The 17,500-nt window shown below is 34.1% G+C and overlaps 1 protein-coding gene across 14 annotated transcripts in view; it reads left to right on the forward strand.

Moving 5' to 3' along the window:
- Positions 1-17,500, forward strand: part of KrT95D (phosphofurin acidic cluster sorting protein KrT95D) — a 396,291-nt gene that overhangs the window by 352,499 nt on the left and 26,292 nt on the right. The window lies entirely within an intron of this gene.

A 17,500-nucleotide genomic window follows, 5' to 3' on the forward strand; every position in this document is an offset into this window, starting at 1 on the left:
ATTGGGACCAATGGTTTTTGGTTACTAAGTATTATCTGTTTACCTTCTTTACCTTTAGTGATGCCTCAGCATACATGTAAGTGTTTGGAAGGATGAGCATCAAGCTCATTCACGTCTTTTTAGGTATGGGCTCCGTTACTTGTGGTTGTCCTTTATGGGTCAACATGTTTCACCTTAGCTGCTATGTGAGACTTGATATGATTGATCTGTGGATCAGTGCTTTCTGCACTCACAAAATATGTCATACAGTCAACTTCTGCTACCTTTTCTGCTGATGCCTTTAATGCTTATCTTCCTCCGACTGAGCCTCCATGTCTCCTTTGCTTGGATTTGCGAGACCACGCCAGTGAGAAGAAACGAGAATTCTGTAGGCTTTTATTTTTCTTCCATCATTTATCTTTTCATTATCTGCTTATTCCTAGGCCTCATGTGACTGACAGTCATTTATTTTGCCCTGTCACCCAAGAGAGTGATATTTAGTCTCCATCAGATAATCCTGTTATATAGTCAAACCCAAGGCATTGCAAGACCATGGTAAAGAGGCTAAAGCACTACCCAAGACTAGGGAACAGTGGTTGTATTTTGGAGTGTCCTCCTAGAAGGGCTGCTTACCATTGCTAAAGAGTCAAATCTACCTTTACTAAGTGGAAGGTAGCCACTGAACAATTACAGTGCAGTAGATAACTCCTTCAATGAAGAAGAATTCTTTGGTAATATCACTGTTGTCAGCTGTATGAGGACAGAGGAGAATGTGGAAAGAATTGGCCAGAATATTCGGTATATGTGTAGGCAAAGGAAAAAATAGCCATAACCAGAGAGAGGTATCCAATGTAGTATTATCTGGCCAGTCACTGGCCCCAATAACACTAGTGGTAGTATCTCAGTGGGTGGCTGGTGCTCTGACCAACTTACTATCTAATGTAATGAACTAAACAAAATGTGATTCTGTACAAAAAGGACCAAACCGGGAGCTACAGATGCTAGGAGAGCCGATGTGAGCAAGAGATGGGGTGTTGTGGTGTGTGGAGAGGAAAATTGTGTGAAGGATACTGGTAGCAAAGGAGAGAGGTTAGTTTGAAACCGTCGGGTCACAAAAGTACTTATATCGAAACAGCGAATGTGATTTTTTATTCAATAGGTTATACCGTTCTCTGTATTGCGAATGACCGAATATGCAAAGATAGAACCCAGGAAGAACGAGGGCTTGCTGTATGTCAGAATGATTATTGGAGACTATAAGACAGCAAGCATGCAACATAAAACCCCCATCTCATACTTACATGTGACCTACAGACAAATAAAGATAAATAAATTATTAGATACGGTAAATAATAATGGGGAAAAATTGTTTAATACAAGTAGCTGTCAGAAACTTGGAACTTTAGTTTCTTAAACTTTCCATAGTATTAGTATACCTAAGTGAAAGAAATCTTAACTACCATATATGCCTGGTCCTGTTATGACCGAACCCTTAAAGTATGGTACTGCAATATTGGTACAGACCAGACTTAAAAATGGTCTCGGGAAAAGATCTTTTACTCAGTAGGAGACTTTTATGTCTGTTAAATTTTTATATTTTTCTCTTAATTTTTCAAGGATTATAAGTAGATAGCTGAAATACAAATGAAACTGAAGTTCTAAAAATATTATTGTATGTACTACACGTGTTCATGTGTACTGTATACTAAATTGAAATCGGTTCATTCATTAACACAATATTTATACTGTGATCGAAACTTAAGTAGAACCAATATTAGCCAGAGCAGGGGGTTAGTTAGTGTGCTAGGTGAACGCTCAGAGGCATTGGGCAGTGAGTTGTTAGGTTTGCAGTTAACCCACTCTAGGTCAGCAAGTATATTAACAGATTCTCACTTTTTGCACCTGTTCCTGTTATCTAATCTCCAGGAATAAGGAGGACTGACTGTATATATACTGTATATATATATATATATATATATATATATATATATATATATATATATATATGTATGTATGTATGTATATATATATATATATATATATATATATATATATATATATATCTTATCACTTAAATGTCATACTCACAAGAGGAAGTTGTCGGTGGCCTCTCTGTCATCTTGATTTGAGCAGTGAGGGCCCAGTGGACACCCCTGTAGGATTTGTTCCATTGTTTTTAGTATTACCACACATGGGCATTCATGGTTGATGGCTAATCCCTATTTGTGGCAGTTATCTCCAGTTATTTGCCCACTTTTTCCCTTGCTGTGTTTAGGTTTACCCAGTTCTTCCTGGTGAGGATTGTTCCACTTGGCAGGTCTTCTTTTGGGCTGGGCACCGCCTCATTGGATGGCTAACGGTCACTTTCCCACCACTTTTCTAGCCTGAGAGTAGTTGCCCGGATTGATTCTAGTCCATCTACTGTTGTGAAGCTTTTGCTAGATTTCAGTCTTTTTCTTACTTCCTGATGATTGTGGAGTGGGTTCCTAGGGTCATTAATTTGTTTATTCTTTTCAGTTTTTACTAGTGTTTCTTGGCGGATATTGAGCAGTGGGATACCGGCTACTTTATATAAAGATGGTAGAGGTGTTGAACTTAGGGTGCCAGTAATCACCTGACAGTACATATTTAGCTCTGGGTTGATCTTACATGCCTGGATGATCTTGCCCACTGGTGCACTGTACTCTGCAGTAGTGTAAAATAGTGCTAAGGCTGTTATGTTTGGTTTTATTTATGTCCTCTTTAAAGGAGAGTTTTCTATCAAGGGTGACATGTAGGTAGACTGGGTAGGGGTGATTTTTCAGATCTATTCCACCCCATTTGATCTTTAGCTTTCTGTTTGACTGGTGATTGTTCATGTGGAAGGCACACACCTGTTTTACTTGGATTGGCATTGAGATGCCATTTTTTGTAGTAGGTGTAGTCAGGATCCTTAACAGTCTTTCTTCGATGCTGGTGAAGGATTCCAATTGTGTGGAAACGCACAGGTCATATGGATATATGTACTTGGGAATGTTCTGGTACTGTGGCTGCCTATTTGTATAGATGCTAAATAGAGTTGGCACCAGTACTGACCCTTGTGGAAGGTCATTGTTCTGTACCCTCCATCTGCTTTTTCTGTTATCAATTTCTATGAAGAATTGCTGATTGGTAAGCAATGATTCAGTGATATGGATTATGTTGGTATTTTGTATAGTTTTAAGCCACCTCCAGGAGTGCTCTATGGTTTACAATGTCATATGATGCCATAAGGTTGACAAAGACTGTACCGGTGCAAACCCATCCTCGATATATTGTGTCAGGTTTAATGCCTGGCTGCAGCAGGATTAACTTGGTCTGAAGCCAGCTGGGTTTGTCGACAGTTGTTCTTCAACAGTTGGCTGGATATAGGCTAAGATCATTTGTTCATATAATTTGTACAGGATACACAGTAAGGATAATGGTCGATAGCTTTTGGGGGATGATGGGTCTTTCCCTGGTTTCAGCAAGGCGACTACTCTGGATCTTTTCCAAGTTTTTGGAATTTGGTAGGTAATTGCACAGTAATGGATAGAAACAGGAGCCATGCTTTTGTTTTGTCTCCGATATGTAAGATCATTTCTGTTGTATGCCATCTAGGCTGCTGCCCTCCAAGATTTGAGATGTTTATGGCAGCATTTAGTTCTTCTAAGTTGTCGTTTCTATCTTGCATGATGTACTGCATGTCCTGTCTCATTTTCTTTAGGTAACCTCGTTCTTTGTTGTGGGGCTTGCCGTTCAGTAACAGATGGTCTGCTACCTGGTTGGGGGTTACAGCAGCTAATCTAGGTTGAGGCCTCTTTTCTGAGTTCAGTTTATCAATTGTTCCCCAGGCTTTTTTGCTGTTATGACTCATGTCTATGGAGGTTATGACTTCATGCCCGTATTCTTTTCTTTCGTTGCTGATTGAGGCCAGAAGGGCCTTTCCAAGTTTCCTGGTACTTACAGTAAAGGGATCTTTGTTATATGCCTGGATGTACTTCATGTACTGATATTTTGATAGTTCGTTAAGACCTGCGATATAGCTCTTTCTGCAGCCTCTAGGGATGTGTTTCTTTGAAACTTCCCAAACCAGTGATTGGAAGTCATTGTTTTGCTGTGGGACTGGGCTGATATTGAAAATCCAAGTCTCCAGCTCTGACTCAAAGCTTTCTCATGTTTTCCTTGTTCAAGTAGAATCCTGGTCTTGGTTTAATTTGTCAAGGTCTGATCGCAGGTTTCGTGTTGATCATTAAAGGTCAGTGTTGCAATTTTGGTATAGGATCGCTGATCGATTTTCATTGTTATGGTAATGTCTGAGTGAGGCAAATGCTAAGTTATATCTCTGAGTCTAGCGTGGGTCTGAAAGGATGCTTTATTGTTTGCATCATGCAGGAGTGTTAGATAATGGGTTGTGGCCTAGTTCTCGATGTCCTCACCATCACAGTTTGTGTAGCTGTAGTCTCAGGTAGTGCTGTGACTGTTAAAGTCGCCCATAACAAGGCATGGCTTGTTTCGTAGTTGGTGAGTTTATGGGCATATAAAGTTTGTCGTTGGTGGTTTATACACACTCGTAATGATAATGCGTTCAGTGTCTGCCAACTAAGATGGCTTTGCTAATCGGGATGATGGACTTATCATCTTCTCCTAAGCACCTCCATAATTTGTTCTTAGTCGCCAAGTCAAATGAAAGCTATGTACGGCGGTCTATTGTATTCCCAAGATTTTTCAATGTCTCAGACCGAATATGAGATCTGAAGTGCTTTTATCTTTCATGTATCCGTATTGTTGTTCTCCTAACTTAGGTTCATTGATAATTCTTGCTATCTTTTCTAAAATCCTCTTAAAGTTTTGCTGTATGGCATATAAGATTTATACCTTTATAATTTTTACATTTGCTCGAGCCCCCCTTGCTTTATTAAAATGGTACAGAAATATGCCTCCCTCATTCTTCTGTAATTCTACTCTAATCACAATGTGAGAATTAGGTCATACAGTGTCCTCTTTGGTATGTCCTATCCTTCTTTGAACAATTCAATTGGTATATTATTGTACCTCGAGGCTTTTTCCATTTTTCATCTCCTTCAAAGAATGTTCAAACTTGATATGTCATCAAATCCTCTCTGTTTTCTCTGTCCACACAAAAGATATATTCATCTTTTATTTTCTTCTTCAGAGACTATATTAAGTACCGGTAGGTTGCTGAAATATAGTATTTTCTATTTTACTTTGAGCAGTTTCCATAACTAAATGACAATCTCTTTAAAGTTTGACAAATGGAAATTTTAAATGACAGTCCATACTTTCAGAATTGACAATCTTCAAAATAGATTGACACTTTAAATCTGTGACAAACTGCAAATAAAAAAAGGACACTCCCAATGCATTGATATCAATCTCCATAATTCTTTGACCGTCTCCAAAACTGTGAGCGTAGTAATATATACTGTATTGACAAACTTCGAAAAAATTTTGACATAAGGCAAGTTTCTTTGACAAATCATACATTATCTTTTACATTTGTCATATATTCTTAATGGAGTATATCAGAGGAAAATTATTTTAACATAATACAGATATCCAATGTCAAATAAAACATAACTTTGCAACAATTACAGTTTATACCGTAACATATCCTGGTGATTAATGTACTTCATAAGATAGCATTACTGTGTTCATATAATGAAGCCCTTAGTTCTGGAGTGACAACACTTGAAGCAGTTTCCAAATGACCAAGCATAAGTTTTTCTTGCTAATCCTGTCAGAGAGCTCCTGTGCATTACAGATACTTGCTACATCATTAAGAAACTGTTTAGTCATGCCTTCAGCATTGGGAAGCGGTTCTCAAATGGATTTAGGAAAGGAGAGTCTGGTGGTAGATAGTCAAAAGGTCTTATAGGAAAGCTATCAGCATTATCACTGTGGCACCGAGCATTATTCATGGTGATATGTGAGTTGAATTTTCCAAGGATAAAATCTAAGTTGAATACAAAATAATTGAATTTTTCATTGGTAATCTCACAATAAACTAATCCAGCACCATGAGAAATTGCCGAAAGTAACATGATGTTACCACTTCTCTGTTACCCTACTATTTGCAGGGCTCGTTTGCACATTGGTGCTCTACCGTAAGTCCTCTTGGTATATAAATTACATCTCATTTCATCAATGCAGATCCTATCTTCCTGCAAATGTCTTGTGTAAATGTCGTGTGTACGTTACCGTAGCATCCTTGACATATTCGGATTTTTTTCTCTGTTACGTTTTCACTCAATTTTAGTGTGAGGAGTTCACATTCCATGTCTCTTGCAACATTTGACTCAGACACACTGGGTTCTCTGGTAAACGTATCTTGCAAGGTTTGATTTGATTCCCTTAAAGTTAAGATTGTAGTACTTTCTAACAGCAACACCAGAAAGTCTATGGACTTGCTGGTTAGCTTTCGCTTACTTCCTAGGGTTCTAATTTCACTTGCTTGAACTTTATCTTGATGTTTATATCTCCTTATAATTTGGTATGCTGCTGTTTGATTAACCCCAAGTTCTCTGGCAGTTGTTACGAAATCTTCACCATTCTCATACTACTTTATTATGCAATGGTGTTCAATGTCACAAATGCAACGATAATTCCTTGGCATCTTCAAGCTGTAACTGCTCAATATAGAAAATTCAAATGGCTAATAGCAAAGTTAGCATGGTATTGAATGCCTCTTTTTACATCACATTACAAAGCCGCCTCAGATGGGCCATAATGCAAAATACCTGAAAAGCTGATAAGAGTTATAGCTCTTGCAGTTTCATTTGCATTGTTTTATGGAAAGAAAGTGATTAATGTATAAAAATGGCTCTTTGTATTGGCTACGATAATAGTTGTGATGAAATGTCAAACTCAAATGCATTTGTCAATCGTAAAACCTAAATTGTCAATTACGAAACGGCTAATTGTTAATATTTTTTCTGATTGGCATTGACCTGTTGGAAATGTCATTTGTTGTCTGGTCTGTCAATGTAATTTGCAGTATGTGAAATTGAAATTGAAAACTGTCACAAATGTATATGTACTGTATTTGTCATTCTAATATGAAGATTGTCAATTTGAATTGAAGAATGTTCAAACTAAAATGCAAAATGCTTTAGTTGGTTCACTTAATATTAGGCTTTCTGGCATTGTCTATTACATTTTCAAATTCATCCTCTATATTGTACTGTTTTATTTTATCCTCCTTGCAGGATTTTGCCACCAAAAATATTTTTTCTTGGTTTATTTAGATCCTCCATTGATTCACCTCCCACTTCAGTCCATTCATTTATCCGTGATCTCCTTTTAATCTCTTCTGCTTGCCTTCTAGAAGATACACATTCTTCTCTAGTTTATAGGTTTCTTTGTTTCATCCATTTCCTGTGCATTCTATTTTTAAATCATTATTACACCTTTTACCTCTTCATTCCACCACATTGTAAGATTTTCTGGTACCTCCAACATATCTACATCCAAGTTGCTCCGTTCTGACTTTCAAAGCATTTTATTTTTTGTGTATTCCAGATTCTTTGCCTCAACTGTTGGAGTTTCTCTGTAAACTTATATTAAAAATTCATCTTTATATCAATTTTCTTTTTTCTGTTTTTTAGCTTTTCAAGAGTAATGTTAATTTTACCTATTATCAACCTATGATCTGAGTCTAGGGAAACTCCTGGTAATGCTTTTACTATTATTTTGTCTGATGTGATCACATAATCAATTACTGATCTCTGACAGAACTATCCTGTTATAATATTCCATCGATACCTTGTATATCTATGATGATATTGGAGTTAAAAAGTCATTCACGTTCTTTAGATTATTTCTTACCAAAAAATCTTTTAGGTTTTCTCCATCAATATTTCTAGTTTCTTCTCCACATTGGGCTATTTTATTTCTTATTCCTTTGCTGTTGCTGCCTACTCTGGTATTACAATCTCTTTGCAATACATGGACACTTTCTGCTTGATCTTTTGAATATAGGTATAAAAGTTCTGTAAAAAATTTAATTCTCTTGTGTATGTTCTTGTTGAGAGGCATAGATTTGATATCTATTATTATTTTTTGTTTTTTATTCTAACCATACAACTCAAAAGTCATTCATTTACCACCTTTACTTTCTGAATAAAAGGGCCAAGTCTGGTCCCTAAAATCATAACAACACCATGCTTTCTAATTCCAGCATGTATTCCACTATAAATTAGTACATAACCATCACTCAAATCCTGTCCCACGCACTTGCCTCTATGCCTAGCCCACTCTCGGCCATAGCTAACAAATGCAGTTTTCTTTCTTTCATCATATCCAATATTTTATCAGCATTATTAAAATAGGTGCCAACATTTATAGTACCACATCTGTTTGTCAAATTTTCTTTGTCATTTATCCTAAGACTTTTCCAGTTTTGTCGGACAACTGATCCTTGAGTTTCTCGAGTTATAGGTTTCTGCTGGCTTTTTCCTAGGCTTGTCCTAATCTCTTACTGAATATGATGTTAACTAATTTTTTTGGTCTACGGCTCTTTATTCAATATATTTAGAGCAGCCCCAGAAAGTTCCTAGGGATTCCCCTATCTGCCACCCAGGGGATTTGTTTGGTATAAGTTTTCTCATCCCCCAGCAATCCTAAAACTACATAAAGATAGTGAGAAAATTCTGATTGATAAAGAAGTTAACCAGGGTGACTCCATCTCTCCTAAATTATTCATAGCATGTTTAGAAGAAGTTTTTAAGAATTTAGATTGGGAAAATGTAGGAAATGATATTATGGGGAATACCGTAACAACTAAAGATTTTCAGGCGACATAGATCTGTATAGTGAATCATGGGAGGAATTGCAAAAGATGATAGGAAATTTAAATGAAGATGTAGAACTGTAGATTAATCTGAGTCAAACTAGGACAGTGTTTAAAGAAAATGCAGAGAGGCAACAATTAAGAGCTACGGATGAACCTCTAGAGATTGTTAATGAGTATACCTATCTAAGACAGATAATGAGTGTTTCCCAAGGACATGAGACCAAAATTAAAAGAAAGTACGTGCTTGTGGTGGATAGCTTTTGGTAAACAAAATGAGATTATGAAAAGTAAAATGCCACTTTTTCTAAATAGAAAGTACTTAATTAGATGGTCCTACCAGTATTAACTTATGCATCAGAAACTTGGAGCCGTACTAAGAACTTACAGCTATGGAAAGAATAATGATGGGAATAACATTAGGGGCCACAAAAAGAGTAACATGAACACAAGACCAAACTAAAGTAGAGGATATTCTAACAAGTTAGATAAATAAATGGACATGGGCCGCACAGACAATAGGAAAAACAGATAATAAGTGGACAAAAAGAATTATAGAATGGTTCCCTAGAGATTGCAAACAAACCAAGTGAAGGAAGAGAAAACAGTGGATTGATGTGCTAAGGAAATCTGTGGGTATAAACTGGCAAAGAAAGATCATAAACAGATGCAAATGGTAGGTCTTGTCAGGCCTCTGTCCTGCAGTGGACTGTCAATGGTTGATGATGTTATATATATAAACCTGTTTGATATATATATATATATATATATATATATATATATATATATATATTTATATATATATAAATACACTATATATATGTATATATATATAAATGTATGTATATATATATATATATATATATATATATATATATATATATATATATATATATACTGTGTATATATACATATATATATATATATATATATATATATATATATATATATATATTTTATATATGTATATATGTATATATATATATATATATATATATATATATATATATATATATATATATATATATATATATATGTGTGTGTGTGTGTGTGTGTATGTGTGTGTGTGTATATATATATGTATATATATAAATATATATATATATATATATATATATATGTATATATATATATATATATATACACATACATACATACATACATACATACATATTATTATTATTATTATTATTATTATTTACTAGGCTACATACATACATACATATTATTATTATTATTATTATTATTATTATTTACTAGGCTACAACCCTAGTTGGGAAAGCAGGATGCTATAAGCCCAGGGGCCCCAACAGGGAAAATAGCCCAGTGAGGAAAGGAAACAAGGAAAAAATAAATATTTTGAGAATAGTAACATTTTAATAAATATTTCCTATATAAACTATGAAAACTTTAACAAAACAAGAAGAAGAGAAAGTAGATAGAATAGGGTGCCCGAGTGTACCCTCAAGCAAGAGAACTCTAACCCAAGACAGTGGAAGACCATGGTACAGAGGCTATGGCACTACCCAAGACTAGAGAACAATGGTTTGATTTTGGAGTGTTCTCCTAGAAGAGCAGCTTACCAAAGCTAAAGAGTCTCTTCTACCCTTACCAAGAGGAAAGTAGTGACTGGACAATCACAGTGCAGTGTTTAACCCCTTGGGTGAAGAAGAATTGTTTGGTAATCTCAGTGTTTTTAGGTGTATGAGGACAGAGGAGAATCTGTAAGGAATAGGCCAGACTATTCGGTGTATGTGTAGGCAAAGGGAAAGTGAACCGTAACTAGAGAGAAGGATCCAATGTAGTACGTGTACTGTCTGGCCAGTCAAAGGACCCCATAACTCTCTAGTGGTAGTATCTCAACAGGTGGCTGGTGCCTTGGCCAACCTACTACTTATATATATATATATATATATATATATATATATATATATATATATATATATACAGTGTATATATATATATATATATATATATATATATATATATATATATATATATATAAACATACACACATAGGCCTACACATATATACATATATACATACATTCATTCATTCATTAATGCTTCACAACGCAAAATTAATTTGTTCTGGAGTAGTTTTTGTTTCGTGAAAATTTAGTGTTATGAGTCACATTTTACATGTGAATCGCATAATTTGTTCCAAGCCATGTAAAAACACCATTAAATTTTTATAATAAAGCTACAGTATAACCACTATGAAATACTCTACAGCCAAATACATATGAACCTATAAATTAAGTAGTTATTAGAACATAATACAATAATAAATGGAAAATAATATAATACAAACAGTAAAATGCTTTACATATGAAAAATATATAGTACCATATGTACTATACTATTATAGTTACCCCTACTATAGAGAGATACATTTTTTTATTGTGTAAGTAACCCGTTTCTTCAGCTTTTTTTATTGCGTGACTATTATATTCTCGGCATTGCTGGCAAATCTCTCTTTTTATCATGGAAAATTTTCACAATGTGAGTCAGAAAAATCTGTGCATCTGGTTTTGCACCGTGAAAATTTCTTATGCAGATTCTTTTTTCAAGAGAGGTATGACTGTGTATATATATATATATATATATATATATATATATATATATATATATATATATATGTATATATATATATATATATATATATATATATATATATATATATATACTGTATATATATATTATATATATTATGTATATATATATATATATATATATATATATATATATATATATATATATATATATATATATATATATATATATATATATATATATTAGAAAGGCAGACCAAAGTAGATACTTCAACATTTTGGACCATTTAATTTTCTCAGCAAAATATATAGTCCAAAATGTTAAAGTAACTACTATCGTTTACCTTTCTAATAAATCTCAAGTTTCTATAAGTAAAAATGCCATTCATTAAAAATATATATGTATTAATTTTTATGTATATATATGATTATATATACACACACACACATATATATATATATATATATATATATATATATATATATATACATACATATATATATATATATATATATATATATATAGGTAGTAGGTTGGCCAAGGCAGCAGCCACCCGTTGAGATACTACCGCTAGAGAGTTATGGGGTCTTTTGACTGGCCAGACAGTACTACATTGGATCCTTCTCTCTGGTTATGGTTCATTTTCCCTTTGCCTACACACACACTGAATAGTCTGGCCTATTCTTTACATATTCTCCTCTGTCCTAATACACCTGACAACACAGATTACCAAATAATTCTTCTTCACTCAAGGGGTTACTGCACTGTAATTGTCCAGTTGCCAGTTTCCTCTTGGTAAGGGTAGCGACTCTTTAGCTATGGTAAGCAGCTCTTCTAGGAGAAGGACACTTCAAAATCAAACCATTGTTCTCTAGTCTTGGGTAGTGCCATAACCTTTGTACCATGGTCTTCCACTGCCTTGGTTTAGAGTTCTCTTGCTTGAGGGTACACTCGAGCGCACTCTTTTATCTTATTTCTCTTCCTCTTGTTTTGTTAAAGTTTTTATAGTTTATATTCAAGATATTTATTTTAATGTTGTTACTCTTCCTGAAATATTTTATTCTCCTTTTTTCCTTTCCTCACTGAGCTATTTTCCCTGTTGGAGCCCCTGGGCTTATAGCATCCTGCCTTTCCAACTAGGGTTGTAGCTTAGCAAGTAATAATAATAGTAATAATAATATATATATATATATATATATATATATATATGTATGTATGTATGTATTTATATGTGTATATATATATATATATATATATATATATATATATATATATATATATATATATATATATATATATATATATATATATATATCATCCATTACTAGTCCACTGCAGAACAAAGACCCCAAACATGTCGCTCCACTTGTGTGCAGTCCACACTCCCAAACTTTCTTAGTTTGTCAATCCATCGTCTTCTCTTCCTGCCCCTGCTTCTTTTGCAATCTGTAAGGAACCATTCAGTTTTTCTTAATGTTTATCTATTATCTGTCATTCTCATTATATGCCCAGCCCATGTTCCTTTCTTTTTCTTACATGTTGTCAGAATATCCTCTAGTTTTGCTCTCGTATCTATGTTGCTCTTTTTTTGTCGCTTACATCATTATTCTGTCTATAGATCTTTGAGTTGTAACTAGCTTATGTTCAAAAGCTTTAGTAAGGCTCCATGTTTTTCATACACAAGTTAAAACTGATAGGACCATCTAATTTTTTAAGAAAAAGTGCCATTTTTTCATTTCATAGTAATATTGTTTACCAAAAGCTTTCCATACCATATTTATCCTTCAGTTAATTTTTGCTCAGTGTCCTGGGTAATCACTTGCTTGTCTGTCCTAAGTATATATATTCATGAACAATCTCTAGAGGTTTGTCCATAACTCTTATTTGTTCTGTTTGCATTTTCATTGAACATATAATTCCAAATTTTACTCGTATTTATTTTCAGTACTACATTTCTGATTTCTCTATTTAGATCTTATATCATCATTTGCAATTCATCTCATGATTCACTAAACAAACTATGTCATCTGCAATTCTCAAGTGGTTTAGGGATTTCCCAATCAATATTAATCCCTATATTTTCCCCAAACCAAATTTTGAAAAACATTTTTAAGGCATGCTTTAAATAATTTAGGAGAGATAGGCATCTCTCTGTCTAAATGCTTTCTCAATTGGAATTTTTTCACTATTTTCATATAGCTTTGTGATTGCTATACTTCCTGTATAGATATCTTAAGTTTCCTTGTCTTTGAAGGGATTTCATAACTGCTGAGGTTTTGACAGAATCAAAGCTTTCTCATTGTCTATAAATGCCATACATTGTAGTTTGTCATACTCTGTTAATATTTCTCTTTGCTGGTTAATTACATGGATATGGTAAGCTGTTGAATACCCACCTCTAAAGCCTGCATGTTCTCTTGGTTGATTAAAGTTTAGCTGTCTTTCCATTTGGCCTAATATGATCTTTGTAAATATTTTATATATTACAGAGAGTAAATTTATTAGGCAGTAATTTTTCAGGTCTTTTGTGGCTCCTGTTTTGTGAATTAGTATAATGATAGATTTACCAATGTGTAGTTATAGAGCATTTTTGCAGATATTTTGTGTAAAGTTCAGAGACTATTGATATTATGAAATCTCCTCCATCTATTATTGAATCAGTTGCTAGGCCATCTTCTCCTGGTGCTTTGCATCTTTTCATGTCTCTATATGCTTTGTTTACTTCTCTTACTGTTTCGTTTTGGTACTGGCTCAGGTGTTTCATTATTTTTATTGGCAAAATTTTTTCTAATATTACTGTTATATAGCATTACTGTATATACAAATCCTCTACAATTTGCTGTCACCAATTCAGTCCAATCCTTCTCTGCCATCCCCAACATTACAAAATCCATGAGGAGGATAAACAGGTGACAACACATTCCCTTGGAGTACTCCGCTGTTCACTGGAAATTCATTTGATAGGACTCCATTAATATTGACTTGGCACTTACTATGCTCATAAACAGGCTTAATCAAATTTACATATTTAAGAAGAATTCCATAATAACACAGGACTCTACAAAATTGGCCGGTGCACACTATCAAAGGCTTTTCCATAGTCCATAAATACCATCAAAAGTAGATTTTTATATTCTACATATTGCTATACAGCATGTCTTAAAATGAAAATTTGGTCAGTACAGCTTCTAACTTCTCAAAATCTTGCTTGTTCATCTCTCAGCTTTTCCTCAATCTTTCTCTATAGTCTCTTTAGGATGAGCATATTGTATATCTTCATGACAACTGACACAAGTGTGATGCCTCTGTAATTATTGAAATCAATCAGATCTTTTTTGCCATTCTCACCAACACTTCATCAGATTTGGCCTCTTCATGCCAAGTTCTACAAAATAATCTTTGAAGTATGCTGTGAGGCACTTCATTTTCAGCCAAAATCATCTTGGCAGTTATTCCAACATATTCAGGGGTTTTCCATCTCCTGAGTTTCAATGATAGCTTCGACTTCAAAAACACTGAATTCATTCATGGGCACATCAAGGTCTTCCTCAGCTTCATGTATATCAATCACATTATTCCCTTCATATCCTATTCATGGCCTCATTAAAGTGTTCCATCCAACATTGCCTTCTTCATTTTTTTTTGTTATAACAGATCCCTATCTCTTTGTGCTGGGTATATGTTTCTTCTTTTTTGCCCCAATAAAGATTTCATTAATAATTCTATGAGCAATTCTTACACCATATCCACTCCCTTAATTCATAGATTTGTCAGCTTCATCTATTTCCTGTCTAAATATTTTCTCCAGTTATTCCTGGCTTTTCTTTTGTCTTCACTATCAATACTGGAAAAGTAAGCATGCTCTATCTGGAAATTTTCTTTCCTTTTCTGGAAACTTTCAACAATCAATTTCTGTCTTTGTCTCCTTTTTATAGTATTCTAAGTATCATTTGTTATCCATGGTTTTCTCCTTGTAACCACATATTCCAAAACTTCCTTACCAACTGACTGATATATGTTCTTAATTTCACACCATTCTTCATTAATCGTCTGCTCTTCGTCTCTTAAAGTCTCCAAGACTGTAAATTGATTCCTACATTCAATTGCAAATGTTTTGCTATGCTCATCTTCTAGAAGCTTGGTTATATCAAACCTAGATATTTTATCTACATTTCTGTTGGGTGTTTTCAGTTTTGATTTCAGTGTGGTAATAAGTAGCTGGTGATTACTACCAGTATCTGACCTCTATAGATTCTTACATTTATTATTATTATTATTATTATTATTATTATTATTATTATTATTATTATTATTATTATTATTATTATTATTACTTGCTAAGCTATAACCCTAGTTGGAAAAGCAGCATGCTATAATTCCATGGGCCCCAACTAGGAAAATAGCTCAGGGAGGAAAGGAAAGAAGTGGAAGAGAAATTAGATACAATAGTGTGCCCAAGTTTACCCTTAAGCAAGAGAAATCTAACCCAAGACAGTGGAAGTCCATGGTACAGAGGCTATAACACTACCCAAGAGAGAAGGACAGTCAAGGGACCCCATAACTCTCTAGTAGTAGTATCTCAACGGATGGATGGTACAATTCTTTCTTTCTTTCTTTATTAATAGCTATGTGATCTATTTGATTTTTGTAATTGCCACATGGTGAAGGCCATGTTTATTTATGGATGTCCTTGTGCTGGAAGAGTACATCCAATAACAAGATTGCTTGTTGAATATAAAACATATAAAATATGCTCCATTTTCATTTGCAACTTCGCCAAGACCCTGATTACCCATCACATTCTCTATAGCTTGAATATTTCTTTCAACTTTAGCATTGAAGTCACCAATCACAATTTCCATATCTCTCTCTAGGATCTCATCTACTACTCTCAGTAGTTCTTCATAGTATTCGTCTTTCTTTTCTTCAAGGGAATCATTTGTTGGTGCATAGCAAACTATAATACTCATATTGCACTGCTTTGATTTAAACTTTGCAAGTAACAATCTACTATTTACAGCTCTCCATCCCATGAATGCCTTTTCTGCTCTTGGTGTTATTATCATTGTTACTCCTGTTTCAACACACACACACAAATATATATATATATATATATATGTCTATATATATATATATATATATATATATATATATATATATATATATATATATATATATATATATATACACACACACACACACACACACACACACACAGTGATGCCTCATAACACGAAATTTATTGGTTCCGTAAGGGCTTTCGTAAAGTGATTTTTTTTGTGTAGCGAGTCGCCTTTTACATGTAAATAGCCTAATTTGTTCCAGACCCTAGAAAAACACCACATTAAATGATTATAAAAAGGATATTCACCACTAAACAGTACTAGATATATGAAAAGTACAGTATTTTGATCATTTGATAATAAATTAACATTAATATTCTGAAAAAGAAGTGTTTAATTAAAGCAAACTGTAAAAATAAAGTAACAAAAATGTGGAACCTTACCTTTGGAGTGAGGCGATGTCCGAGAGTGAAGTGCAGGGCGGTAGAGGAGGATGAAAACGGCGGATAAAGTTTACGTACAAGTGGCAGAAAACGTAAACACTTAACTTTACAAAACAGATTTATGAATGACAGAAAACATTAACACTTAATATTAGGAAACGCATCTACAAATGGCAGGAAATATTAACACTTAACTTTACGATAAACTTAGAATAAAATTTCTTTTTTTTTCTTTTTCTATTTTTTTTCTTTGTTTTCTATTTTCTAAATTTAATTACACTGTATTTTCTTCATCACTGCCACTTTTCTTTCGTTTCTTAGCTGGTGCTTGGCCTGCTTCTACCGAAGGCCTCTTACTAAAATAATCGTCCAAAGAAGCTTGTTTCTGCCTGCTTCTTAAAATTTTCCTGAAATAACTCAGGCAAACTTCATTACAGTACTCAAGCGCACGACATGTGAGAATTTTTTTTGGGTGTGTCTTTCCTATTAGAGCCACCATTTTAAAGCAGCCATCTAGACCCTCTTTAATTTCTGCCGTTGTCACTGGGTCATCCTCCTACCCCCGCTGTACTCTTCCTAAATGACGTTCACTCGCATGGCCTCCAACTCCTTCAGGTCATCCGTCGAAAGTTCCTCTTGGTGCTCCTCGA

Source organism: Palaemon carinicauda, chromosome 18, assembly GCF_036898095.1.
Source record: "Palaemon carinicauda isolate YSFRI2023 chromosome 18, ASM3689809v2, whole genome shotgun sequence".
NCBI lineage: Eukaryota > Metazoa > Arthropoda > Malacostraca > Decapoda > Palaemonidae > Palaemon > Palaemon carinicauda.